Source organism: Phyllobates terribilis, unplaced genomic scaffold, assembly GCF_046119375.1.
Source record: "Phyllobates terribilis strain yellow unplaced genomic scaffold, ASM4611937v1 Scaffold_1__5_contigs__length_1240528914, whole genome shotgun sequence".
NCBI classification, from domain to species: Eukaryota; Metazoa; Chordata; class Amphibia; order Anura; family Dendrobatidae; genus Phyllobates; species Phyllobates terribilis.
Window position 1 is genome coordinate 189,782,454 of NW_027362761.1, and position 27,695 is coordinate 189,810,148.

The following is a 27,695-nucleotide window of genomic DNA, read 5'->3' on the forward strand; positions in this document are numbered from 1 at the left end:
TCTCTTCATCAGGCATAGTCTAACACAAAATCTGAAGAGTCACATATTTATTCACAACAAGACACAGAAATAATGCAATAGATGAGACAAGTGACGTAAAGCAGAACTGTTAGGATGGGAGAGGGATAAACAGTTGTGGCCGTAAATACTGGAATAGTTCATAGATAAGGAGTGTGAAAGTTTTATTGTCCTGTGATTGAAGTCTGGTCCAGGGCTGTGATGCCCCGACAGGTCTGAGGAGCACATTCCTTAGTTGATGTACAATGACATGAATTGACATCAATCAACAGCTTATCCGATGTTTGAGTATCATATTCCTTTTAATTGAGATAACCTTCTATGACAAGTTATCTAAATGATGCATTATGAGTCAATATAAGCTTTGCTAGATCCGTATTTATGGTATATAGACAGTAGAGATGAGCAAATAGATTTACGATACTCAATTCCGACCTCTGGGCTGATGGTTTGTTGTGGATGGACTTCACTTCTGTGGCCTCGGAAGAGCATTTCATGGGCACCTTCCTAAGTTCCACGTAGTAACTAAGCCTAATGTCATAATGTTGCAGGACCTAGCATGCGACCGAGGCATCATGGAATTGTCCAGCCAAGAATGACAGCCAAAGAAGTGTTTTCTAGTTGCAACAAAAGACCCAACCAGTAGTTGGCATCTTTTTGCTCATCTCTAACCACAAGTATGTGGTTGGTTACACAATCTTATTTGTCTTTTCCTGAACTCTTATAGAATGATTTCTGAACTCTGAGGTGGCCATAATTCAGTTTAAAAGAGTTCTTGAGAAGAAAAAGTTATCAGAACAAGCTTACAGATGGATTCATTCCTGTTCTGCAGCTGTGTACTGTTATTATTAGAGGCTGTAAAAGCTAAACTGTTCAACATTTTTAGCTAAAAACTTTTTAACATTTTATTTTCTACCATAATTGCACATCATATTGTCACACTGTAAGGCAGAGCACTGACTGCACGCAATATGCCACCATCTAATGCCTCAGTGAGGAACCATGTTCCCTCTCATAGGCCATGCTTCTGTACTATTGTAATAAGGCATGCAATACAACACAGCATGTTTTGAATGGATTCTTAAGGAATTGGTTAAAAAACACTTCTGCATTCATTTTTGCAAAATCAGAGCCACAATGAGGTACTATAGGACAAATATATTTCAGTAGGCTTGATTTTCAATTTCGGTAACATATGAATTTCAAATGCTGCGTACATGGGGCGTTAATCTGAGATGCTTTATGTGCACATTTCTAATTAGTAATCAAAAATGTCACCATTTTGCATTTGCAATGCATTTAGTGACACATGTCTAATACACAGTACAAGAAAATTATATATTTGCGTACATAAACACATTTATGTGGTAATGCAGGAATGTATATTGCCGAAGGGAATATAATATTATTACACCATATAGTAATAACGATGATATGGAAGTTGTTATTTTTTAATTAAAGTCGCTGTTTCAAAATCTAATCAATGTACAATGTGTTCATTAGGAAAGTAATATGATTAATTATATGTTAATAGTCAGCTGGGAAACACTTTCACCATAGCATTAGATTGAAAACTTTGGGGAAAAAAATTAAACCCGAGAGACATTGAGAAAACAAAAAGACGTTCAACACATAAATGTATTCAAACAGAAATGTATGTCAATTTATTAATGGCATCAGTTAAAAAGATAATGGTTAATTAAGTAATTAACAACATAATTAACTCAGCACTTAATTTGCTTACTTGAGTTCAAATGAATTCCCTAGATCAGATTTAATGAGCTTTTACAGTAATTCCTGATTAGCTATGTAAATTCTGCAGTGTTTGTATCTTCTTAGTTCACAAACTACAAAAATCATATTTTGTTCTAAAATATTTTTCTTTTTAATTCAACTTGACTTAAAACACCAGCTGATGAAGGTCTCCATGGATATAACACATAGAGGGATGCTGGAGGTTAGTCTGCAAATGGTTGCAGATGCATGTGAGTGTTAAAGTCTCAACACTAATCAAGGTCGCCAGCTGAAGAGTCATCCCTTAGGATAGCATGGTATTTGCAGTTACGATAATTCCCGGAGTAGGTACTGAAGGCACATGTGGTCACGGTCACCACAAGCAGAGCTATATAGGCACTGTGATATTTGTTGAGAATAGCAGTCCAAATCATTTTTCTAAGAAACACAATATAGCGCTTAGTTACTTGTTTACTGTATAGTTAAATTCACTAAGTGTTTTTGAACAATAGCTAAATTAATTGCATTTTTTAAACAGCATCATGTTTTGGAAGGCCTTACAGTCAATGGGGAATGGTTGCCAGACACGCATTAGTATACATCTAATGAATATTTATATATTTTTTAACAAAAATGTAAAATCAGGCATGTTTGATTGAAACGGAATTAGCTCAGGTATTGTCATAAATGATATATTGAGAGACGTCTCAAGAACAGTCTGGGAATTAAAGCTTTGAAGTGTAGGTCTGCATAAGGGCCAGAGATCATTCCAGGGCTCCTTAATTTCCTTATATATCTGAAAAACCCAAACAAAAAAGAGGGACTTTATTAAGCACATTACACCAAAAAACCTGGTGCTACCAATATTTTGTCTTTATGTTATGTACTTAAATCCCTCTGACACAGCATTTCGAAAGGTAAAGAGTTATTCCAATCTGAGCCATTAATTCTTTTAAGCCAAGGTAAGTTCCCTGAATAAACTGAATGCAAATAGAATGTTTCAATGAAACGTCCGAACAGGATTTTTTTTTTTTTGCAATCCTTTGACATTGTAGGCAATATACTTCCTCCAGATTAGCATATCATGCAAATGACCCTGTGATAACTTAACAGCACTGCTTTCTTCAACGAGTGACGTTACTGTGTGCAGTAGTACAGAACAGATCAAGAGTATAAATGGAATCAACATTATATTTAATTTATGTTCTACAGAACTTCATAACAATAACAACTCACCTTTTCTTTAGTGATAGTAACCAGAGTTAAATTATTATCTATTACAGCACTGTGTTCTAAAATATGCCTCGCTTATCTGATTGTCATCGTAAAGTCCTTGATATTTGTCATGACACCAAAGTTAACCGGTTCCCGACCGCCCACTGTAGATAAACGTCGGCGCTTGCCGGGCTCTGTGCAGCGCCGACGTTTAAAAACGGTGGGTGGTCTCGCAGCGCTCAGGACCCCCAGGGTCCTGCAAGCGCTGCGATTCCGGTGCAGAGCGTTAGCTCTGACAGGGAACATCATCGGGACCTGATTAGATCAGGTCCCAGTGATGTTAACCCTTAGCTGTCTTCTATATGCTGTGATCTATAGTGATCGCGGCATATAGGAGACAGCAGGAGGAGAGGGGGTCGTCAACTTACCTCTCCGAAGACCTCCGAGTCCTTCCAGGACCTGGGGTTGCTATGGCAGCTGGAGGTCACATGACCGCCTCCAGCTCTGCCATATATGGTGTCCTGTCTGGCTCAGCTGCAGCTGTAGCCAGACAGGAGACTCTGACTGAAACAGTCAGGGAAGATCTCATGTAATGTAATATATGTCTATTACATTACATGAGATCAGAGATCAGAAAAATAAAAATTAATGTCCCATACAGGGACTAAGAAAAAATGTGAAAAAAAGTAAAAAAAAAGTTTTTAAACTATTAATAAAAAAATCACAAAATAAATAAAAATAAATAAATAAAATATTAAACCAATAAATCCGTATATTTTTACAAAACCAAAAAAAGTACACATATTTGGTATCGCCGCGTCCAAAACAACCCGAGCTATAAAACTGTCACACTAATTAACTCCTTCTGTGCACACCGTAATAAAAATAAATAAAAAACGGAGCAAAAAAATATGCTTTTTCATCATATTGCCAAACAAAAAGTGGAAAAAAATGCGATCAAAAAACAAGATAGAAATAAAAATGGTACCACTGAAAACGTCATCTTGTTACGCAAAAAAAAAGCCGCCATACAGCTCCATCAGCCGAAAAATAAAAAAGTTATAGCGCTCAGAATAAAGCAATGAAAAAAAAAATATTTTTTTCTATAAAATAGTTTTATTGTGTAAAAGCGCCAAAACATAAAAAAAAATACAGTAAGTGTAGTATCGCTGTAAACGTACTGACCCGAAGAATAACACTGCCTGATCACTTTTACCACACGCAGAACGGCATAAAAAAAAACCTCAAAAAACAATTCCTGAATTGTTTGTTTTTGTTAATTTTACCTCCCAAAAAACGGAATAGAAAGCGATCAAAAAATGTCACGTCCCCAAAAATGGTACCAATAAAAATGTCAACTCGTCCCGCAAAAAACAAGCCGTCACATGACTCTGTCGGCCGAAATATGGAAAAATTATAGCTCTCAAAATATGGTGATGCAAAAACTAGATTTTGCAAAAAAAGCGTCTTTTAGTGTGTGACAGCTGTCAGTCATAAAAACCCGATATCAATCTGGTATCTCTGTAATCACACCAACCCGAAGAATAAAGTAATCTAATCAGTTATATCACACTAGGAACGGCGTAAAAAATAAATAAAACCAATTCTTCACCTGCTACTGATTTGTTTATTATGTCCCCAAAGATCCCAGTAAGGCTCTGCCCACATTTATCCTGTGCTCTGCGCTGAGCACTTACACCAGAGTTTCCGTGTAAATCTCTGAAATACATGATTCAGCCGGAACCCATGACGGAAGATTCCCTGTAATGAGACAGATATAGGCCACTGTGGACGCCGTCTAGCCTGGGATCCCACGGTGTCATTTGTTTTAAGCGTGCATAAAAGTGCGGTTGGCCACAGTTTTGTGCACTTCTGAAAAAAAGGACACCGCTACACAGAGGCCAGACGGTGTCCAGAGTAACTCTGCTGCCTCATTACAGTGAATGGATCCTGCAGGGGTTTCATCTGAATTACATCACTTGGAAATTTAGATGGAAACCCCGATGTAAGTGCTCAGCCTAGAGCGCCGGATAAATGTTACGTAAAATGTTCCCAATAAAAGCTTCAACTCAGTCCTCAAAAAAAGCTAGTCCCCACTCAGGTCCGTCATCTGTTAAAAATATAAGGGACTTCCAAGTTACTGGTAGCAGAAAGGCTCTGGAAAAGCAAAATGACCCTTGCCCCCCAAAAGAAATTCAGAAAATTTTGTGCTCCCAAATCCAAATGCCTATTCTACAATAATTTGTTCTCCAATTGTCAAATAGCACTCCGTCCCCCCCAGATCTCACCGTATGGCTAAGCGGTACGATACAGCCACATATGGGGTATTGACACTTTTAGAAGAAATTGTGTGACACATTTCGGCACCATTTTTACCCATTGCCCTGTGTGAAAATGTAAAATCTGAGGGTGAAACATTTTTTTGTGGTAAAAATATAATTATGATTTTTTCACTGCCCAATGGTATAAATTTAAAAATTAAAAAATACTCACTACTTCCCTAGATGAATTCCTTGAGAGGTGTAGTTTACAAAATGGGGTCATTTGTGGAGGTTTCTGCTGTTTTGGCATGTCAGTGACTCTTCAAATGTGACATGGTGTCTGCTGCCTATCCCAGCCAACATAGCGCTCCTTTCTCTTCCGAACCCTGCCGTACACCAAAGCAGTGGTTTTCCCCCACATATGGGGTATCGGCGTACTCAGGAGAAATTGTACAACAAATTTCATGGTGCAATTTCTCCGGTTATCCTTATGATAATGCAAAATTAGGGGATGAAAAACATTTTTTATGGGAAAAATGTGAAAATTTTATTTTCACGGCTCAATATTATAAACTTCTGTGAAGCAGCTAGGGGTGCAAGGTGCTCACCACACATCTAGATAAGTTCCCTAAGGGGTCTAGTTTCCAAAATGGTGGCACTTGTGGGGGGTTTCCGCTGTTTAGACACATTAGGGGCTCCACAAATGTGACATGGCGTCCGCTAATTATTCAAACAAATTTTACATTCAAAAAGTCAAATGGCGCTCCTTCCCTTTCAAACCCTGCCGTGCGCCCAAACAGTGGTTTTCCCTCACATATGGGGTATCGGCGTGTTCAGGAGAAATTGCACAACAAACTTCATGGTGCAATTTCTCCTGTTATCCTTATGATAATACAAAATTAGAGAATGAAAAAGATTTTTTGTGGGAAAAATGTGAAAATTTTATTTTCATGGCTCAATATTATAAACTTCTGTGAAGCAGCTGGGGGTGCGAGGTGCTCACCACACATCTAGATAAGTTCCCTAAGGGGTCTAGTTTCCAAAATGGTGGCACTTGTGGGGGGTTTCCACTGTTTAGTCACATTAGGGGCTCCCCAAATGCGACATGGCGTCTGCTAATTATTCAAACAAATTTTACATTCAAAAAGTCAAATGGCGCTCCTTCCCTTTCAAACCCTGCCATGCGCCCAAACAGTAATTTGCCTCCACATATGGGGTATCAGCGTGTTCAGGAGAAATTGCACAACAAATTTCATGGTGCAATTTATCCTATTACCCTTATGAAAATGCAAAATTAAGGGATGAAAAACGGTTTTGTGGGAAAAATGTGAAAATTTTATTTTTACAGCTCAATATTATAAACTTCTGTGAAGCACCTTGGGGTTCAAGGTGCTCACCACACATCTAGATAAGTTCCCTAAGGGGTCTAGTTTCCAAAATGGTGTCACTTGTGGGGGGTTTCCACTGTTGAGGCACATCAGGAGCTCTCCAAACGCAACATGGCGTCTGCTAATTATTCAGACAAATTTTACATTCAAAAAGTCTAATGGCGCTCCTTCCCTTCCGAACCCTGCAGTGCGCCCAAACAGTGGTTTTCCCTCACATATGGGGTATCAGCACGCTCAAGAGAAATTGCACAAAAAAATTTGGGGTCCATTTTTTCCTGTTACCCCTGTGAAAATAAAAAAAATTGGGTCTAAAGTAACATTTTTGTGAAAAAAGTTAAATGTTAATTTTTTTTTTCCACATTCCAAAAATTCCTGTGAAGCACCTGAAGGGTTAATAAAGTTCTTGAATGTGGTTTTGAGCACCTTGAGGGGTGCAGTTTTTAGAATGGTGTCACTTTTGGGTATTTTCTGTCATAAAGACCCCTCAAAGTGACTTCAAATATGATGTGGTCCCTAAAAAAATGTTTTTGTAAATTTTGTTGGAAAAATGAGAAATCGCTGGTCAACTTTTAACCCTTATAGCTCCCTAACAAAAAAAAATTTTGGTTCCAAAATTGTGCTGATGTAAAGTAGACATGTGGGAAATGTTATTTATTAACTATTTTGTGTGACATATCTCTCTGATTTAAGGGCATGAAAATTCAAAGTTTGAAAATTGCAAAATTTTCTAAATTTTCGCCAAATTTCCGATTTTTTCACAAATAAACGCAAGTTATATGGAAGAAATTTTACCACTATCATGAAGTACAATATGTCATGAAAAAACAGTCTCAGAATCAGGGGAATACGTTGAAGCGTTCCAGAGTAATTACTTCATAAAGTGACAGTGGTCAGAATTGAAAAAATTGGCCCGGTCACGAAGGCAAAAACAGGCTCTGGCGCGAAGTGGTTAAAGAGGTTTTCCAAGCTGAAAAGAAAAGTCTGTAGTCACTCTACTGCAGAATCGTGACCTTTTGCAATGAGCACACTGTAACAATTCCCCTGCATTCGCAGTGTGAGTTATATATCCAATTTGTATACATGTGCAGTGCAATATATGCAGTCTATGTGGTTGATTAGACAAAGGGATTGACTACCAGGATCGTATACATGTATAATTGAATAAATCAGGACAAAATTACACTGTTCAACGTCGATCAAAAGGCAAATCAAAAAGGAAAAAAACATATAACGAACAATATCTGAAAATACCATAAATTTTATTGATGCAAATCATTAAAAACATACAAAATTCCAATGGCAACAAATATATTAGTGGTGGGCCAAGAAAGGCACCACAGATAGATATCCACATGAGGAGGAAGCTTATAAATAACGGTACAGACAATCAAGAGGGGTATAACAAAGTTTCCGCTCAAAATTAATATATACTTCCTATGTCTGGACCATAGATTGGTGTTAAAGTGCACAGTGCATTATACAATTTCATAAAAACCATCCCACACCTAAATACGTATACAAGTATGCTACCACTACTCACATGTGTTAGTCAGTCTATGGTGCCGCCGCCCCTACGCGCGTTTCGGCCCTGTGCCTTCTTCCGGGGGTGTCTATGTGGTTAATTGCTGAATTTTCCTTTCAGTCTGGAAAACCCATGTAAGGGTATATGCACACGTTTAGTATTTGCAGAAGATTTTTTTTACTGCTAGTACTGGAGTGTTGGCAGCAAAGACACTGCGTAAAATATGCGCATTTTTGCATATATTTTTATACTGGGTTTTTTTTGCATTCATTTGAATGGATGAAAAACACTGTAAACATGCTGACAGATTTGACATGCTGCAGCTTTGAAAAAAACACTTTGACGGTTCAAATCTCCCGGCAAAAAAATAAGCAGCATGTGCATGATATTTTAGAAATCTCATTCACTTTGCTGGTGCTGTAAAATGCTGTAAAAACACACAGGGAAAAAATTAGACAAAAACATAACAGGTGAGCAAACTCTAAAGCTTACTTCTGCTCATTCTTCCACTTAGTTCAGTGCCAATAATGTGGCAAAGTGGACTAATGCTTTACACCCTGACTAAAACTGGCTGCAAGTCATTTCCCTTGATTAGGAGGTCTTGTCTTACAAATATAAAATGTCTATGAGCATAACTATAAGGCCATAGCTCCACTATCAGTATTTGGTTAGTATTTTTTCTCAGGAGTGGGAGCAAAACCAGGTGAGGAACAATCAGAGAAAAAGTATAATAGAAACAAGTCACCAATTCTGCATTTATCCCCCTCTCCTGGTTTTGGCTCACACTCCTGAGAAAAAATACTGGCCGAATACTGATAGTGGGGCCGTGGCCTTTGACTTTGCTAGGACCAGATGTCAACTTTAATTCATACTTTTACATTTTACACTAAGGCCTTCCATTAAAATAGGCTATCAATTTGTGATTAGTTGAGGTACTACCTCTGGAGCCCTTCTGTAGCACCATAGCCGCTTCTTTGCAGTAACTGATACAGTGATGACTGTATATTGTATACACATGGCTAGGTTGGATATTGCAGCTCTGCCCTCATTTATTGTACTTGATTGGACTGAATTTCTGTACTAGACATAGCCACAAGTGTATATATGTAGTTTATAAAGTACTGAAGTAGTGAACAGCTTGTATTACTCTGGTGAGTGCTTCATTCTGTTGATCAACTATGAAACTTTTATGGCTTATTCCAAGGAGAAATCATAAATGTGAACTTCTTCAATCTTCATTTGTAAATAATATTTTAAATATAATTCCAAGACAACAGCATTTAAATACTGCATCTGCGGATATCCTGATTCTTGGCTATCCTACACACTTCTATGCTATGGACTTGTACAGGTCGGTAATAGACTCGGAGTTTATATGCATGAAATCTCTAAACAAGTCATTGCTAATACTCCTCTTTCTGCTTAGAAGAGTCAATGGCAAATGATAATTTAATAAACTCACCAGGATTCCGGCCAAACAAGGCAATTAGTAGATACATTTCAGGGAGGCCAAATGTTTCCAAATGTAACAATTTATATTGCATATGTCCAAGATAAGCAGTAGACATGAGCTGAAATTAGAAAACACTTTAATGACTAAATATGCGTCTTCACAAGCTGTGTAAGCCTTAATCACACATTGAAAATAATAATATAGAACAAGTAATTTACCAGTGGTGCTTAGATTTCAACACCATGGAAAACTGACACACAATCCTTGTTATTTATAATAAAAAGATTATATTATATATTAAATATATTATTATTATTGTTATTATTATTATTATTAATAAAAGATCTTTACACCAATGTATCATAATGTTAAAATCAGCGAAAATAATATTTAGTAATATTTATCTTTATTATCTTGTTAAAATAGCATCTTTTTAGAGTGAGCTATATTAGGTAGTTAACCAACAGTGAGTTCTTGAAGTAGATTTGTTTGTAGTAGAATAAATTGGCAGGGATTTGAGTGAGTTGGGCCATGAATTTTTTCGGTAGATGACAGACTGGGTCAGAGCTTCTTCAAAACCTCAGGTCTTGTGTTCCTGGAACGCAGTGGTTAGCACTTACTAAAAGTAGTCTAAGGAAGAACAACTGGTCAATCATAGACATGAATTGTAGGGCTGACGGGAAGCAAAACTATCCCGTTTAGTTTGATTTCACAGAAGAGCTACTTTACCAGAAATTGCTGAAAAAGATAATACAGGTTATGACAAAAAAGTGTAAGATCACACAGTGCAACCTTGTCCACTGCCAAAAGCACCAATAACAGGCATGTAATCATCAAAAATGAACAAATGAGCAAAGAAAGAATGTGGCCTGTTCTAATAAATTGCATTTTCCTTTATATCAGGAGTATATTTTATGCTTTTTATGTATGAACCAATTTTGTTACAATTGTTATATGTACTATATTCAGACATATACAAAATTAATGCAATAAATGTAAATTTTATAACTCTATTGTAGAAACGTGTAAACAATACCTATATACATTGTGGGGTTTCTGCAGCAATTCCCGACACTTCTGTTTTTGGGCTTTTGACAGCATCTCCACTATTGCGACTCCTCCAACCTCGGCTTCTGGCTTGACATGGCTTGATGAGATTGACGTGGTAGATCTGGTATGGTTTACGTCTTCGTTTACGTCTTCCCGGTTGGTGAATCTTATAATTCACTTCACCAAGCTTTTCCACCACCTCATAAGGCCCTTGCCACTTGGCCAAGAATTTACTTTCCACAGTAGGAATTAGTACGAGGACTCGGTCTCCAGGATTGAACTGCCTCACTCTGGCTGACCGGTTGTAGACCCTAGCTTGAGCCTCTTGTGCCTGGAGGAGATGTCCTTTTACAATGGGCATTACCTTCACAATCCTCTCCTGCATCTGTGCGACGTGCTCGATGACACTCCTGTGGGGTGTAACTTAGGCTTCCCAGGTTTCCTTTGCTATATCAAGGAGACCCTGCGGATGTCGACCATACAGAAGTTCAAATGGCGAGAATTCCGTAGAGGCCTGTGGAACCTCTCGGATAGAGAACAACAGCTATGGTAGGAGATTGTCCCAGTCTCTACCGTCCTTTTCTATGGTCTTCCTCAGCATACTCTTCAGAGTTTTATTGAACCTTTCCACAAGGCCATCTGTCTGAGGATGGTAAACTGATGTCCTCAGTTGGGTGATTTGCAGGACCTTACACAATTCCCTCATCACCTTACTCATAAAGGGTGCTCCTTGGAAATCCCGTCCGGGAAAAAATGTGGACCAATTCACGAGCTATACTCTTTGCCAAGGGATTTCTCAGGGGAATCGCTTCAGGATAGCGTGTGGCATAGTCCAGGATGACCAATATATATTGATGCCCACAAGCAGCTTTAACCAGGGGACCGACCAAGTCCATGGCAATTCTCTCAAACGGCACTTCAATAATGGGCAATGGTACAAAGGGACTTCAAAAGTGAGCGGTGGGGGCGGTTAACTGTCACGTAGGACAGGACCTGCAATACCTTAAGATTTCCCGGTGACATCCGGGCCAATACAACCTCTGCACAATCAGTTCCTGAGTTTTTTCCACTCCCAGATGGCCACCCAAAACATGTAAATGGACCGTGTCCAACACCTTTCATCTATAGGGCCCTGGTACCAATAACTGTTCCACAAGCTCCTCCCTCACTTTCGTAACCCGGTACAATAACTCCCCACTCAACATAAAATAGGGAAACCTCGTGTCAGCCCCCGGCTCCTGCGCAATACCATTTATGACTATGACATTGTTAAATGCTTCCCTCAGAGTTAGTTCCCTATGTTGGGCGGACCCAAAATTTTCATTGGTCACTCCTAACTCTGGAATGTCAGTCTCAGGGGACACTACCTCCTTATCCCCCACAAGGACACAGAAGGGAAACCCGTCTGACTATGGGTGTGGGGATACCTCTTTAGGGCTAACCGGTTTAGTATCCGAGCCACCAAGCCCAGAATTCTTCCCTCACAGATCCCAAAACAAAAAAAAGTACCGGCCTATAATAATGGGGTGCAATAAGTTCCGGATAACGCCGATCTCGTGGGACTCAGTACCATAGGCCATTTCAATGTCCACTCTGGCCACGGGATAGTCTTTAGCATCACCATGAATGTAGCGGACGCCAACCTTCTTCCCTAGGATCAGCTGGAGGGGAAGTGTGGCCCTCACAAGGGTCACCAGACTTCCTTGGTCTATTAGTCCAGTTACTTGCCAACCATCTACCTTTATGGGACAAGCTTGTGGCCCCTCACTGGGTGGAGAGGTCACACTGCATGCCAGATACGCATAGTATGAACAGTGGTGTCCCAGGCAGCAGTCCATTTGCTTGGAGGTCAAGGGACAACGGGCGACTATATGGCCTGAGCCGTGGCATTTCCAGCATATATCGCCAGCAGGAACTGGCGATATTACCTCATTACCTCACCTGCCCCTTTGGTCCTTGGACACCCCACCCCCTTTTGGACCTCAGCCCCCTGTTGGGATCCCCAGTATAGAGTGGACTGCCTTCCCAAGGAACCCACAATGCCCTGATACCTCTCGACCATTCCGATCAGTTCATCAGTGTTCCGGGGATCACACTGGTCAACCCAAGTCTGAATTGGCCTCGGCAGGGAATGCACAAACCAGTCCATCACCACTCGCTCTACAATCTGCGTAGGGGCAGAGGACTCCGGCTGCAACCATTTTTGGACCAGGTGCAGTAGGTCAAACATTTGGGACTGAGGGGGTTTGTCACGGTAATACCCCCAGAGGTGGACCCGCTGCGCCCTGACAGACCCAAAGCGCACCAGAATTTCAGTTTTTAGCTTGCCATACTCCTTGGCGTCTTGCAAGGCCAAGTCATAGTAAGCCTTCTGGGGCTCCCCCGTCAAGCATGGCGCCAGCACCTCTGCCCACTGCTCTGGCGGAAGTTTATCCCTCTCGGTGACCCTTTCAAATACAGTCAAAAAGGCTTTTACGTCATCACCCGAGGTCATTTTCTGCAGAGCTCCCCCTACCGCCTTCCGGATGGAAAAATCTTCAACTGACCTTGTCGCCGTGTCTTGAATCGCCTCTGCGAGCAAATCAATTTGCTGCTGCTGTTGACGGTGCTGATCCGGTTTGAGCTGCTGCTGGAGCTGCTGCATAAACAGCTTACTTGTCTCCTGTTGCGCCATTTGTTGCATCTGCTGCTGCTTCCTGTTCTACTGTAGCAATTGGTGGTGCAGTGCCTGCTGTGCTTGCACCAGATGTTTAAGCAGGTCCTCAATTTTGAATGGCGTAGCTTGCTGGCTTGTGGCAGACTCCACTCAGGACATGCAGTATGTCTTGTAGCAGTCACACGTATTTGCCGGGAACGCTGCCCGCACTTCTAACACAAATTGTGGGGTTTCTACTCACTTGGGTATGTCGGGAGGCAATAAAGGAAGCGTTTCCATTTTAAATGTCCATGTCGGTTTATTTCCTCATAAACCGTCCACAAGCAAAAGGAAAAGAAACAGCCTTCAATGCAGGTAAAACAAAGAATACAGTCCTGTAGGCAAAGTCTATGGTTAGCTAGTCCTGTGGTCACACAGGCTGGATAACATCCAGTACACTGGCTCAGTCTGGAGATACCAACACACAAGAGGCCACCTCCCTCCATATACAGACCATGTATCAAACAACAGACTCCATTATAACCTCTTAACCACACCCAGAGATGAGGTATGTGGGTAGCCAGACCTGCCCATATCTCCGGCTACCCATAAAACCTGGTCCCAGATGCACCAAACAGTCCTCTTAGTGCTTACGTGCACTAGAGCAACATTCCAGGATTACATCACAGAGGACAGCCATCTCTGTGATACATACTTCCCATCAACTATGTGTTTGTTAGCTACCTTACAACATATATGTATGTTTCTATGTTTCTAACTCAGCATGTACTTGTCTTGTTCATTTTACATTTAGTTTTGAGCACAGAGCTGCACCCAGACCAACAACTGCAACATTCACGTGAACTGAGCTTTAAAAAGATGAAGTCATTAATCTGATTGGCACCACCAGCAATTTCAGGGCCCCATACTGGCAAAGTTTTCAGGCCCCCTTGAGACTTTGCCCAGGCTCCACCCCTCAAAGCTTCCATAGTCCCACTGCCCACTCTTGGAAAAACTCCACTTCACATACATAGCCATCAGCTTTTGTTTTAACCAAAATATTTTTAAGCCGCCACCACGACAAGGTAGACTCTTTTGGCTGGGCCCTACTCTACGCTAACCTATTAAACATTTCTTAAAATATTCAACACTTTTTTTAGGTATGTTTTTATTTATTTTTCTTTAAGGGAATGTGTCACATACATTTTTTTAAATGACCAAAAATACCACATACAAGGGACAAATACCATCAAACCATGGCCAGACCATATATTACCAGCACAAAGTGACCGAGTAATACAACATACAAGGGATAAATACCGCCACACCATCACCAGATCACATATTACCACCACATGGCGACTGAATAATACCACATACAAGGAACAAATACTGCCACACCATGACCAGATCACATATTACCACCACATAGTAACCGAATAATACCACATACAAGGATTAAATACCGCCACACCATGACCAAACCACATGTTACCGCCATAGTGATCGAATAATACCACATACAAGGGAAAAATACAGCCACACCATGACCAGAACACATATTACCACCACACAGTGACCGAATACTACAATACTGATCATTAATAAAAAAAAAACACAATACTAAGTGCCATTATACTGTACATAGGAGCTCTGTATATAGTATGCAGTGTATAGTGAAAATGTATAAGTAACACACTAACTCACCAGTAACATCTCTAGTTGAGGTCCTTCATCTTTAATTTTCTTTTTCATCCTGCGCAGACCGCCATCAATTCTTCCAGCCAGGACTCTTCTCTGCATAAAATAACACACAGTTATCTAGAGCACCACTTCAAGAGCACATTCTCCACTTTTTCCCTTTCTTCTACACTACACATCTGAATACAGACATGCAGCCACCATTAATATATAATTAGTTATCATGCAACCCACCTTTCCAAATATAAATTGTAATCCACCACTGTGCCCCCACTAACTATAAATAGCTACCTTACCCACCTAACAAATATATAAATTAATTAGCACCTGTACTCTTTCCCCCAATTTAATACCAGTTACTGCATCAACGCCCCCCACTCTGTACCTCCGGCTCCCCCGATTCATTATATTTACATGCCCCCTCTGCCCCAATTCATTATGTCATGTCTTATCTCTCCCACCCACCCTCTTTTCATCTACTCATTGTCAACTGCTCTCCCCCACATTCAATACATCATTTACTCTCCCCCATCCTCAATTTATCATTATTTGCTGCCCCACCCCATTTCATCATCATTTGTTGTCCCACATCCTCAATTCATCATCATTTACTGTCCCGCATTCCCCAGTCTGAATACATCATCATTTACTCCCCTACCTCAAAAATTCATCATTATTTGCTCTCTCCCAGCCCTCCCAAGTCATCATTTGCTCTCCCTACCACCCACCTTCAATTCATCATTTGCTCTCCCCACCCTCGACCTTCAATTCATCATTTGCTCTTACCACCCCACACCTTCAATTCATCATTTGCTCTCCAGCCCCCATCTTCAATTCATCATTTGCTCTCCCCGCCCTGCACCTTCAATTCAATTGCTGCCCCCGTCCCCACCCTCAATTCATCATTTGCAGTTCCCTGTCCCCCACTTTCAATTCATCACTTGCAGTCCCCCTACCCCCACTTTATCTCTGCAGTCCCAGTCACCAACACTCACTTCATCATTTGCTGTCCCCCCCTTCACTTCATCATTTGGAGTCCCCGTTCCCCTCCTCCCTTCATCATTTGCAGTCCCCCTCCCTCACTTCATCATTTGCAGTCCCCGCCTCACTTCATCATTTGCAGTCCCCCCACCAATTTAATTAATTTTCTAAAGAAAAAAAAAAGTTTTTCATACTTACCTCACTTACGATCCCCTGCAGGCCTCCACTTCTGGCTCCCTGGTGGCGCACGTACTTGACAGCGCATACGTGATGATGTCATCACGTACGTGCCGTCACCAGACATCCAGAAAAGGCGGCAGGAGCTGGAGCTGCGCAGCTGTTCAGGCACCACCTTACTTTTTTAACTGAACTAGTTGTTATAAATCTCCCTATATGATTTAATCTGAAATATTTCTCCCAACCCAATGTACATTAAATGTCGGACCTCGTATTACACAGAGAAATAAAAGTATTCTTTTACTCTCAGAAAGAAAAGAAACAAGTGAGAAAAAGTTAAAAGTAAAAATAGTACCAGACATGTTCAAGAAGGACAATATTTTAGCATCTTATTGTAATAAGAAAAACATTAAATAAGAGGACAAAACTGGGTACAAGGCAAAAAAACAACAAATTAGTCATAATAACTTGTGTCACGAGGTCCTTCTCCAGTATCACACAATCAAAAGAGCGAAAGATGAGTGAACAGTCCCAAGAACCTTTATTACTAGTGTTGAGCCACCCCCGTAGTGTTCGAGTTCGGTTCGGTTCGTTGAACACCCGTGTGTTCGTCGAACTGTTCGTCGAACACCTTCGAACACCGTTAAAACCAATGGCAGGCAAACAAAAACACATAGAAACACATAGAAAACACCTTCAAAGGTGTCCAAAAGCTGACAAACTGCTCAGAAGACATAACTAACACATGGAAAAGTGACAAGTACATATAGTCATGCGAAAAGAAAAGAGGTGGAGGAGTAAAAGGAGGGGGAGACACAGATATAAGCATGTCATGCCCTTCTAAAATCCAAAAAGTGAGAAGCCGAAACGGCCAGTCCGTTCCTGCCCGTGCCACCTCCGTGTCGCCGGGTTTGTGCCAGAGCCGCGGTGGACCCTGACGTCCAGCCCCCTTCCCCCAATACTGGTGCCTGTCCGCTGGTGGGTCGAGCGAGCCCCCCTGTGGTGGAGGCAGCTCTAAGCTTTTTAATTTAAATTGTCTCTCTAATTTGAATGAATACACTTTAAATCCTTTTACAAGGATCTATTGGAGGGCAAGTCTCATGCCAACAGCCGCGTAATTCCAGCTCCAGTAGCGTCCACTAAAGCTGCTGCAGTTAAAAAGCTTTTAGAAGGATCGAGCTCGGCTGTCCACCGCAAGGCATCCTACCACCAGTCCCAGCCCCTATGCCTTGGGGTGCCTCCTGATGCTCTTCACTGAGTATCCCGTGGTCCCGAAGCATTTCCTTTGAAAAAATTAAGTGTCCAAACTACAGGTGGTGTAGCTTGCTTAACAGCCGGGATAATCCGCTGACTAGCAGACACTGCTACTAGGCACAAAGTATTTCCTGGGCTAAATGCAGTTAAAAATTTGTAATTAGATACTCTCGTTGGATGCTGAGAAAGCATTCCATAGAGTCTCCTGGCACGCCATATATTATTCTCTTAAAAAGCTTGGGGTAGGGGTCTAGGGGACCCTTTTATAGCCAAAATCACGGCCCTGTATCGCAATACGTCATCTAGGCTGAAGATAAATAGAACTGTAGCACCCTGAGGGCTCGGTTGCTACAGAGGTATTGCACCTCACCCAGAGGTGTGATATCTCACTCTCAGGTAAGGATGGAGGGTGGATCAGGACCCGACACCTGCATGCATTACACCACATTGCCGTGGGGCAGGGCGACCAATATGCCCCTGAGATGGGCACGACAGTCCCTGTCCCTGGCTGGAGTGGGGGGAGGGAACACTGAGGAAGGGGAACCCTGTAGTGCAGGAGCAGGGAGGAAGTAGTTCCTGGGTGCATTGAGAAGGGAGTATAAAAGGTGGGCACCATCTTAGTTCAGTGCAGAGAAGTCTGAGCAGAAGTGACAGGGAGCAGGGGCTCTGCATGAGCTCTGCTCCGGAGGCGGGCCTAGTAACAGAGGCCCAGGCCTGGAAGAGGGAGAAGGAAGGAAGAGGAGCGGAGAAGGCTCCAGGAACGAGGAACGAAGGGATCCCAGGGGTGCGGACGGGCGAGTCGCCACCGCACGCCCGAATCCACCTGCGTGGAGAGGTCAGGCCAAAGAGGGAGACCGGTCCCCGAAACTAGTGGAGGCGGGAAACGACCCTCAGCTAGAAACCGGAGGCTGTGACATTTTATGTGGCGCAGCCCCTCGCTACACCCGCTAGGAAGGCACCACATCAGGTCAGGGAAACTGGCGCCAAGTTTACCAAGAGGAGGCCCGAGGCAGCCGGACAGAAGGGTTGGTAAGAAAGGCCAGACAAAGGACACACAAAGGGGGTCCTGTGAAGCGCTCCAAAGTTATCTGGGAGTTGTCTGAGCCCCTCACCTGGTGAGCACAGTACCTGCAGAAGTGGTCTGGATAATAAGAACTGTGAGTAAAGGCCCTGGACTGCATCACTGACTCCGTGTCGTTACTGCTGCTGCCCTGCACCATCACCGCCATCTTCCGCATACACTGCCCTGAGGCAATACTTCTCCCATGGGGAGTTATGCTACGCTCTGCTGCACCCACAACACCAGCCTCAGCGGTCTGCCCTGCAGCGGCAGTTCACTCTGACCGCAATCCACGGGTGGCGTAGTCGGACATTTAAACATCAAAACCACATAAATAGTTCCGCCACTGGTTTGACCGCCCTGAGCCACGGAACCGGGTCGCCGCCACGGAGACTACAACCACCAACATCCACCAAAAAGGGTCCGGCTCCGGGTGTCCCAAGGACCAGGGGGCGCGTCAGAACATTTTCATCACCTTTCATAATCACCAATGGGACAAGGCAGGGATGTCCTCTGTCCCCTCTCTTATACATCCTAGTGACAGAGCACCTGCTCTCATCAATTCGCCATAACCCCAATATTAGGTGGATTGAGGTGGGAGGCACCGAGTACAAGTGCTCTCTATTTGCTGATGATGTCCTAGTATATGTCACTCAATCACATATATCCATCCCTGCTGTTATGGCTGAAATAGATCACTTTGTTACATGGTCAAATTTTAAAATCAATGCAGCGAAGTCTGAGGCCCTCGATGTCTCCCTCCCCAAATCCATACAGGATTCCATCCAGTCCAACTTTCCCTTTGCCTGGCCCTCACAGGGTATCAAATACTTAGGAATTCCTATTCATAGAGACCTCTCCCGTCTATGTTATCTTAATTTTGGGCCCTTTATTGAACAACTCCATACAGACCACGGTTGGCAAGTTAGAACTGTAAGATTCACTACGTGAACCACTGGTGTTTTGTGGAAAAGCACATGTACACTGTGTTCCAAATTATTATGCAAAAAGTGTTTAGGAGTGATAAGGGAAGAATTTGTTTGTTTGTCAGTTAAACTCATTGATGGTCATGTGTGTCAGGGCTCTTTATATCACTGTAAGCAATTGCAGACACATGTGCTAATTAGTTTGGCAGGTGTGTCCAATGAAAGGCAAGACTACTTAAGAAGGCTGTCCCACATTATTAAGCAGCCTACATTTTCTGCCAAAATGGGAAAGAAAAAGGATGTGTCGGCTGCTGAGAAGCAACAAATTGTGGAGTGTTTAGGTCAAGGCATGACTACAATCAACATTGTGCAATGATCAGGATGAAGTGTCTTGGCAATCAAGAAGTATGTAGCTGATTCACAGTACACACGTGTGCGTGCTGATAAGGGCAAATTGAGGACTCTTTCCTACAGGCAATTACGTCAGGTTAAAAGAGCAGCGGCAAAAAAGCCTTGTCATAGCAGCAGACAAGTTTTTGAAGCTGCTGGTGCCTCCAACGTCCCCCGAACAACAAGATGCAGGGTCCTTCAGAGGTTTGCAGCTGTGCGTACGCCATCCTGTCGACCTCCTCTATCCACTGCACACAAGCAGAAACGGCTCCAGTGGGCCAAACAATACATGAAGACTGATTTCAAAACTGTTTTGTTCACGGATGAGTGCCGTGCAATGCTCGATGGTCCAGATGGATGGAGTGGAGGATGGCTGGTTGATGGACACCCCACGCAAACACGGCTACAGCGCCAACAAGGAGGAGGTGGAGTAATGTTTTGGGCTGGAATCATGGGGAGAGAGATTGTCGGCCCCTTTAGGATCCCTGAAGGGGTAAAGATGAACTCCATAATGTATGTGGAGTTTCTCAAACAGCACTTCCTGCCATGGTTCAAGAAGAAGAACCGTGTATTCCACAGCACCGTCTCATGCTGCACATAACACATCTGCATCTCTGGCTGATATGGGCATGAAAGGGGACAAACTTATGGTGCGACCCCCATGCTCCCCTGACCTCTACCCCATTCAGAACCTCTGGAGCATCATCAAAAGGAGTGTCTATGATGGCAGGAGGCAGTTCACATCTAAGCAACAGCTCAGGGAGGGTATTCTGTCCTCATGCAAAACAATTGAAGCAGAAACCATCCAAAACCTGACAAATTCAATGGACGAGAGAGTTCAGAAGCTCCTTTCGAACAAGGGGTCCTATGTGCAAATGTAACATCAACTAGAATAAAGTTTTGAGTTGAAAACTGTTTGATTTCAGTTTCTAATAACCTGCTAATGCTTATAATTTCAAAAATGACCATTTTTTTGGTCTTTATTAAAATGAAAAGGTTGATCGAAGAGTGTGGGGGATCTAAGAGTGTGGCAACCCAGTAGTCAGGATTACTTCGAATTCTGACAATCTGAGGTTCATGTTGCAGTTAGTGCAGCAAGAAGGCACTAATGTGTCTTGCGCATCTCGGAGCCCCAAAATTATTTTCCGGGCTAGATGCAGCTAAAAATTATTATTAATTTTAAATCTGGTGGAGCTTAGTATAGATGGCTTAATAGAATCAGTACTGCACACTGCTACAAAGCCCAAATTATTTTCCAGCCAAGATACAGATAAACATGATTAGTAATTTTAAATCTGGTGGAGCTTAGTATAGATGGCCTAATAGAATCAGTGCTGCACACTGCTACAAAGCCCAAATTATTTTCCAGCCAAGATACAGATAAACATGATAAGTAATTTTAAATCTGGTGGAGCTTAGTATAGATGGCCTAATAGAATCAGTGCTGCACACTGCTACAAAGCCCAAATTATTTTCCAGCCAAGATACAGATAAACATGATTAGTAATTTTAAATCTGGTGGAGCTTAGTGTAGATGGCCTAATAGAATCGGTACTGCACACTGCTACAAAGCCCAAATTATTTTCCAGCCAAGATACAGATAAACATGATTAGTAATTTGAAAGCTTAAAACGGTTGGTGAGGTGATTTTAACCAATCATCAAGCTTTTACTCTCCCCAGGATGACACAGGGGTAGAAAAGTCATTTCGGATCCATGATTTGTTCATCTTTATGAACGTGAGTCTGTCTACATTATCAGTGGAGAGCCGCGTGCGCTTATCTGTCAGCACACCACCAGCAGAGCTGAGCACACGTTCAGACAGAACGCTGGCTGCGGGGCATGACAAGATCTCCAAGGCGTAAGTGGCTAGCTCCGGCCATTTATCCAGATTGGAAGCCCAAAAAGAGCAAGGGTCCAGTGACACAGTCATGGCTTCAATGTTTACTTGGAGATACTCCTGTACCATCGTCTCTAGGCGTTGACTATGTGTCAGACTTCTTGTCTCCTGTGGCCTTGCAAAGGATGGGCTAAAAAAGTGGTGAAATGATTCCGCAAAATTGATGTTACCAGCAGATACTGTGTTTCTGTTACGTTTTGAGTGCTGAACACTCGACGGTCCCACGGTTGGCAAGTTGGAACTGTGAGATTCACTACGTGCACCACTGGTGTTTTGTGGAAAAGCACATGTAAGATTCTGCAACAGTCTCTGCTGATACTCCTGCATGCGTGCATCCCTTTCTATGGCAGGAATAATTTCTGCAAATTTACTTTTGTACCGGGGATCTAACAGTGTGGCAACCCAGTAGTCAGGATTATTTCTAATTCTCACAATTCGAGGGTCATGTTGCAGGTAGTGCAGCAAGAAGGCACTCATGTGTCTTGCGCATCCAGGAGCACCAAGTCCCTGTTGTGTTGGTGGCGAGGTAACAATCATGCTTCCTTCCTCTGTCCTCTCCCCCCAACCTCGCACAACAGAAATGTGATCAAGGTCTCCCTCATCTGATGAGTCTTCCATCAGTTCGTCCTCCACTTCTTCCTGGGCTCCTGCACCTTCCTCACTAGTTTGGCTGCTACCATGCGCCCTGGTAAAATCATCTCCCCCACCCTCACATGCCTGCCGCCTTGGTGCTGCCGACCGTCTGGACCTTGCAGATGTTAGCCCTTCCGCATACAACTCCTCCTCCTCTACTTCCTCCACCTCCTCTTGTGCCACCACCTGACTCCGAATTCTGTTTAACATGTGCTCCAGCATGTAAATCACCAGAATAGTCATGCTGATATTGGCATCGTCAGCACTAAACATCTTCGTCGCCATTTCAAACTGTGCAGAAGGGTGCATAGGTCCCTGATCTGAGTCCACTCCTCCAGCGTGATTTGCCCCACCTCTGGATCTCGTTGGCCCAGGCTATACGTCAGAACGTATTGCACCAGGGCTTGTCGGTGCTGCCACAGTCGCTGCAACATGTGCAGAGTTAAATTCCACCAGGCAGGCACATCGCATTTTAGCCGGTGAAGTGGCAGGCCCAACGACTTCTGTAGAGATGTAAGTTGCTGAGCTGCGGGATGCGAATGGCGGAAGCGAGCACACAGCGACCCTGCCCTCTGCAGAAGGCCATCTAGTCCGGGATAGTGGGCTAAAAATTGCTTGGCAACCAGGTTCAACACGTGAGCCATACAAGGCACGTGTGTGACATTGCCCCGGCTAAGGGCCGCACCCAGGTTTGCAGCATTGTCGCACACGGCCTTCCCTGGTTTCAGGTCCAGTGGAGACAACCATTCATGAAATTGGTTCTCCAGAGCTGACCACAACTCCTCAGCTGTGTGACATTTCAAAGTAAAAACTGCCTGATGACGATGAGTCCTACTGCCAGCATAGTAAGGAGGTGTGCAGGATCCCTTCTGCGCAGTTAGAAAGCTTGTGGCATGACCAGACAGGCTTTGGGTGCAGGTGGAGGACCGAGAGGAGGTTGAGGAGGCAGAAGCAGTGGAGGAACTTTGAGATAAAGAGGATTGACGCACAACTCGTGGGGGCGGCAAGACTTGGACAGCAGCCCCTTGTCCTGCTGTCACCATAGTTACCCAGTGCCCAGTCAGCGACATAGAATCATAGAATCATAGAATGGTAGAGTTGGAGGGGACCTCCTGGGTCATCTGGTCCAACCCCCTGCTCAAAGCAGGATTCACTAGATCATCTCAGACAGATGTCTGTCCAGCCTCTGTTTGAAGACGTCCATTGAAGGGGAACTCACCACCTCTCGTGGCAGCCTGTTCCACTCATTAATCACCCTAACTGTCAAAAAGTTTTTTCTAATATCTAATCTGTGTCTCCTCCCATTAAGTTTCATCCCATTGCTTCTAGTCTTTCCTTGTGCAAATGAGAATAAAGATGATCCTTCTACAATGTGACAGCCCTTGACATATTTGTAGACAGCTATTAAGTCTCCTCTCAGTCTTCTTTTTTGCAAGCTAAACATTCCCAAATCCTGCAACCGTTCCTCATAGGACATGGTTTGCAGACAAGTCACCATTCTGGTCGCTCTTCTCTGAACTTGCTCCAGTTTGTCTATGTCTTTTTTAAAATGTGGTGCCCAAAACTGTACACAGTATTCCAGATGAGGTCTGACCAAAGAGGAGTAAAGACCGATAATGACTTCACGTGATCTAGACTGTATGCTTCTGTTAATACATCCCAGAATTGTATTTGCCTTTTTTGCTGCTGCATCACACTGTTGACTCATGTTCAGTCTATGATCTATTAGTATACCTAAGTCTTTTTCACATGTACTGTTGCTTAGTCCTATTCCTCCCATTCTGTATATGCTTTTTTCATTTTTATTGCCCAGATGTAGTACTTTGCATTTTTCCCTGTTAAAAACCATTCTGTTGGTTGCTGCCCACTGCTCCAGTTTATTTAGGTCTTTTTGAATCCGCTCTCTCTCTTCTCTAGTATTAGCTATCCCTCCTAGCTTTGTGTCATCAGCAAATTTAATCAGTTTACCCTCAATTCCTTCATCTAAATCATTGATAAAGATGTTGAACAATACAGGTCCCAGGACGGAGCCCTGTGGTACCCCACTTGAGACATTCATCCAGCTGGATGTGAAGCCATTTACAACCACCCTTTGAGTCCGATCACTAAGCCAGTTATGAATCCACCTAACAGTTGCCTGGTCCATTGCATACTTGGTCATTTTTTCAATAAGGATGGTGTGAGGTACTTTGTCAAATGCTTTGCTGAAGTCAAGATATACTATATCTACAGCATTTCCCTGATCCACCCAGTCAGTGATTCTGTCATAGAAGGAAATTAAGTTAGTCTGACATGACTTGTTAGTTACAAACCCATGCTGACTCTGGTTAATCACTTCATTCTTATCCCTGTACTTACATACATGTTGTTTAATAATTTGTTCAAAGATCTTTCCTGGTATAGAAGTCAGACTCACCGGCCTATAGTTCCCTGGGTCCACCTTCTTCCCCTTTTTGAAGATAGGAACAACATTTGCTCTTCTCCAGTCTTCTGGGACTTCTCCTGTTCTCCAAGAATTTTCAAAGATTATGGAGAGTGGTTCTAAAATTTCTTCTACGATCTCCTTCAGTACTCTGGGGTGTAATTCATCTGGACCTGGAGACTTGAACTCATTTATGTTAGCTAAATATTCCCTCACAATCTTTCTGTTTACAGATAACTTGGATTCCTCTATTCCTTTAAAAGGACAGTGAAGATCAGTTGATGTTACATTTTCTTTCTGAGAGAAAACAGATGCAAAATAGGAATTAAAAAGTCCTGTCCATGCCTACTCGTCCAAGTGTCTGTGGTGAAATGCACCCTGTCACACACAGAGTTTCTCAAAGAAGCGGTGATGTTGTGTGCGACATGCTGGTGGAGCGCAGGCACACCTTTCTTTGAGAAGTAGTGCCGACTGGGCATCTGGTACTGGGGCACTTCGACGGACATAACGTCTCGAAAATCCTCTGTGTCCACCAGGCGGAAAGGCAGCATTTCTGTAGCCAAGAGCTTGCAGATGGTGAAATTCAACCTCTTAGCTTTCTCATGGCTAGGAGGAAATGGTCTTTTACTTGTCCACATCTGAGGGACCGAGGGCTGGCTGCTGTGCTTAGACGGGGTTGATAAGGGTGTCCCCGGCAAACTGCCGGTCTGTGAGGAAGATGCAGGCGGACATGTTAGGTTGCCTTGATCCAAAGGTGGTGCTATCGATGTCGGACAGCGCTCAACACCAGCTGGTGTTACCACCTCCAAAGAAAATGATGACCTGCCAATCATGCTGGCTGTTGCGGGTAAAGAGGTGGCAGGTCTGCGTCCCAAAACAGGTGTGACTGCTGTCCCCCCAGTCACAGAGGATGAAGAGGCCGCGGATGCACAAGATGTGGCAGACGGTGGTTGGCCCGGCCGGCTAGGCCGCATTGTAGCACAGTGAGCTTCCCACTGCAACTTATGCTTCATGTCCATGTGCCGGTTCATGCATGAAGTACTCAAACTATGTATTTTTTGGCCTCTACTTAGCTTTTGCTGACAAATGTTACAGATAGCACGAGTTGGGTCATCTTTATCGATCTGAAAAAATGCCCAGGCTATGCAAGGCTTAGCACCCATGCGACCTGAAGAGCCACCACGACTTGTGGTGAGAGGCAGAGTTGTGTTTGAGGATGCAGTTGTTGACGTGCTTCCAGTACTACGTCTCTGTCCAGGAAGGCGCAACCTGACCTCGTCGTCACTAGCATTCTCCTCCACCTCCTCTGCTGACCTCATCTCTTGGCTGACTGTGGGTTGACAGTAAGTGGGATCTCTAACCTCATCATCATCACCCTGTGTGTTATCACACCCGTCGTCCTCAGAGCCAACCTGTTCCTGCCCTGACAAAAAACTAATGTTGTCGCTCCAATCAGGTATTTGAGTCTCATCATCGTCTTCCTCATTGTCTCCACCAACAGGAGTTACAGTTTGGGAATGAGGGTCTACATTATGGTCAGAACCTTCTGCGTCTGGTCCTTGATCCGTCTCATAAAGATTCTGGGCATCAGTGCAGATCAATTCCTCGTCTGGATTCACAGAAACGCTGGAGCCGACCTCTGATTCCCAGGCTATAGTATGAGTAAACAGCTCTGCAGACTCAACTCAACCATCTGTTCTACCTCATACTCAGACAGGCAGCTGGAGATTTGGGAGCTGTGAGGAAGCAAGTGCGATTGGGGTGACACCTCTGAGGACTGGAGTATTTGTGATGTTGAAGTTGATGTGGAGGAGAGCCCACTTAAAGGAGCACTTGATATCCGTTGAAGCACCTGCTGTTTTTGTGCCTCATCTGGAATTTGTAGCGATTGGCGTGGCCGGAAGAAAGGGATCTTATCACATTGTCCGCTAAAAGAAGTAGACATTTTAGTTTGGCTGGAAGATGGTCTTTCTTCTGCAGATGTTACTGTTGCTTTAACACCTACCCCACGGACACAACCTTTTTTCCCCTTCCCAACACGCCTATTCCCCTTTCCACCAGCAGCAGGCCTTTTTCCACTCATTTTGGTGGTTAACTAATTCACAACTCTGGAGTTGTTTGCACAAAAAAACAATGGATAGGAACCGAGCAGAGCTGAGTGGCCAAACTGTGGTATTAGGCCAAAACTATTTGCTGGGCTAGATGCATAAAAAAATTATATTGAATTTGCAACCTGATGGAGGTCAGTATAGATGGACTAATAGACCAAGTCCCACACACTGCTAGAAGCCCAAATATTTTTTCAGAGCTAGATGCAGATAAAAATTATTTTTAATTTGCAACCTGATGGAGGTCAGTATAGATGGACTAATAGACCAAGTCCCACACACTGCTAGAAGCCCAAATATTTTTTCAGAGCTAGATGCAGAAAAAAATTATATTCAATTTGCAACCTGGTGGAGGTCAGTATAGATGGACTAATAGAACAAGTCCCACACACTGCTAGAAGCCCAAATATTTTTTCAGAGCTAGATGCAGATAAAAATTATTTTTAATTTGCAACCTGATGGAGGTCAGTATAGATGGACTAATAGACCAAGTCCCACACACTGCTAGAAGCCCAAATATTTTTTCAGAGCTAGATGCAGAAAAAAATTATATTGAATTTGCAACCTGATGGAGGTCAGTATAGATGGACTAATAGACCAAGTCCCACACACTGCTAGAAGCCCAAATATTTTTTCAGAGCTAGATGCAGATAAAAATTATTTTTAATTTGCAACCTGATGGAGGTCAGTATAGATGGACTAATAGATCAAGTCCCACACACTGCTAGAAGCCCAAATATTTTTTCAGAGCTAGATGCAGAAAAAAATTATATTGAATTTGCAACCTGATGGAGGTCAGTATAGATGGACTAATAGACCAAGTCCCACACACTGCTAGAAGCCCAAATATTTTTTCAGAGCTAGATGC